At 39.0% G+C, this 2,662-nt stretch overlaps 1 pseudogene; it reads right to left on the reverse strand.

Moving 5' to 3' along the window:
• Positions 1–370: 370 nt before the first annotated feature.
• LOC120212002 lies at positions 371–2,302 on the reverse strand (annotated as a pseudogene).
• Positions 2,303–2,662: the final 360 nt, after the last annotated feature.

The raw sequence follows: 2,662 nt of genomic DNA on the forward strand, positions 1-2,662 counted from the left end.
CGGAGTTTCGGCTGCGGTGTCCAAAACCGCCTCCGCTCCTATCGAACACGTCAAGCTCTTATACATGTGCGGTGACCTACCTGAAGAAGTGTACATGCAACAAGTTTTTTGAACAATATACAAAGCAATTTATGGACCCCATCAAGCATAAACTTTAGTAACTTAAAAATCATTGGAAAGCTTATAACATCATTTGTCATTCTCGAACTCGGGGCCATGGTCTTTGTTTGACAGGAAAATGAGTAAACTCGTAATCTTTTGTAGGCATCTTATATGAGAAGTATGAGGATGTCATATTATTGTTAAAAGGAGTAAAATGAGAAACTTGTTACCTTATAGGCATCTTATACATGTGAATTTCAACCCCATTTTTCACAACCTGCAGCTTATTTGAAGAACGCAGTCTTCTGAGAAAACCAAGCAGATACGCCTCCCTGCCTCCGTTTTTCTGCTATCGACGCAAGCTGTATCAAGTTATAAAGTTGCCAGTAGGAAGTTGACCATGGTTCTGTAAGTGAATTGCCATTTCTGCCAACAACTTCCTTAACTCCTCATTTCTAGGATGTGATTTGTCTCCCTTTCGGAACTCGTGAACAATTCCATCGACTTCAATCAAACTACATCCTGGAGCCTTCTTCATTTTTCTTTCTTTCATTGCCTTCCTCAATTTTAGAGCATCTTTCCATCTATTTGCAGATGTTCGACATGAGTATATATACACCGTCTCTTTCAGGTTCGATAGCTACGAGTTGTTTCATCACGGTTTCCCCAAGCTCAACTTTTCCATGAATTATGCAACCTCCTAGTAATGCACCCCAACCAAACGCATCAGGCTCAATTGGCATGTTTGCTATAAATTCTTCTGCTTAGCGTATTGGTCAAGCATGGCCTAAAAGATCAACCATACAACCATAGTGATCCTTTTGAGGTTCCAAATTATAAACTCCTGACATGTCCTCAAAGTGTCTCCAACCCTCCCCTACCATTCCTGCATGACTACATGCCGAAAGAACACCGTCGAATGTCACTTCATCCGGTTTGATGCCCACCACAGGCATCTCTGCAAAGATATCCAATGCGCTCTCAGATTCTCCATTCATCGCGAATCCGACGATCATGGCAGTATAAGAAAAGACATCCTTGCATTCCATTCCTCAAAACACACCGAAAGCCTGTTCTATGCTTCCACACTTAGCATACATATCCACCAACGCATTCCCTATAAACCCATCTGCCTTGATTTGATTTTTATCAATATATGCATGAACCCACTTTCCTAACTCGAGCTTCCCAAGATTACTACAAGCATTCAAAACGGCAACAAGAGTAACACTATCGGGCTTAAGACCTATCCCTTGCATATCATGAAAAACATGCATGCTTCCTTAAATTGTCCTTGCTGAACTAGACCAGATATCATGGAATTCCAGGAAACCACATTTTTCACAGGCATTTTCTCAAACAACTGGAGCGCAGAGTCCGTATCACCACACTTCATACACATGTCAACCGATGCATTGCGAACGAAAACATCGGAATAAACATCATGAACATCGCATATATTCTCATGAATTCGGGTGCCTAAACTCAAGTCTCCTAGCCTAGAACAAGCCGAAAGGACGACAACAAGCGTCCTCTTATCGGGTTGTAAATTTGCTCTGCACATATCAAAGTAAGCCCGAGTGGCTTCTTTAGCAAAACCCATTTTAACAAAAGCTTGAATAAGGGTGGTCCAAGACACCAAGTCTCTCTCAGGACTTTGATCGAACAGTTCCTTAACATATTGAGTAACCCCACAAATAGCATAAAGACGAATCAGGGTGTTAAAAACATAAACATTGGAACTAAGCCCAAACTTAACGGAATGTGCATGGATTTGTCTGCCTTCTTCAAGGGCACGGAAATTGACACATGATTTCAGAACATAAGGAATAGTACAAGTGTCAGGATAAATACCTTCAGTTATCATTTCCCTGTACAATGCAATGCTTTGTGAGGAACTGGAAAGTGCTTGGATTAATGAATTGTAAAAATTAAGCTGCAAACGAGGAGTGTCCAAGTGGTTGATAAGCTCTCTGGCGTAGTTAAGGCTTTCAGGGGAATAGGGTTGATAAAATATAGTACTTTGGAGCAGATGAGTTGGGTTTGGAGAGGCCTTGTTTTGATGATTAAAGTATGGAGTTGTTTGATTTCTCTTGTAGATTGTCAATGTAATTGGTATGTGGAATTTTTGGAGGAGAACTGGAAAAGTTGAATTTTTTTGAAGACGAGATGATTGGGTTCTCCATTTTGAGGAATTTAAGCATCACATTTCAGGATCTTTTCAACTCAAGAAAAATGGTGGTTAAGATTATGGAACCAGACGACTATGGTATTCAGCTTTATCTCTTGTTTTCACTAAACTTGAAACATCGACTTCCTATTATATAAAATAATTAGGATATTTTTAAAACAATAAATTTAATTAGATATAATAACAAAATTACCTTCCTACGTTTGTATAAATAATCATCCCCTATTATTTTTTAAGAATATTTTAGTCCTAAGATTTTATTTTGGAACAAAATATCCTTTGATTGGCTGAAAATTGTTGGTTGATGCCAACGAGTGTTGATACAAGTGATTAAGATTCAAGAATTTAAGCTTAACCAAGTTTGAATCT

This window comes from Hibiscus syriacus, unplaced genomic scaffold, assembly GCF_006381635.1.
Source record: "Hibiscus syriacus cultivar Baekdansim isolate YM2019G1 unplaced genomic scaffold, ASM638163v2 tig00109991_pilon, whole genome shotgun sequence".
NCBI lineage: Eukaryota > Viridiplantae > Streptophyta > Magnoliopsida > Malvales > Malvaceae > Hibiscus > Hibiscus syriacus.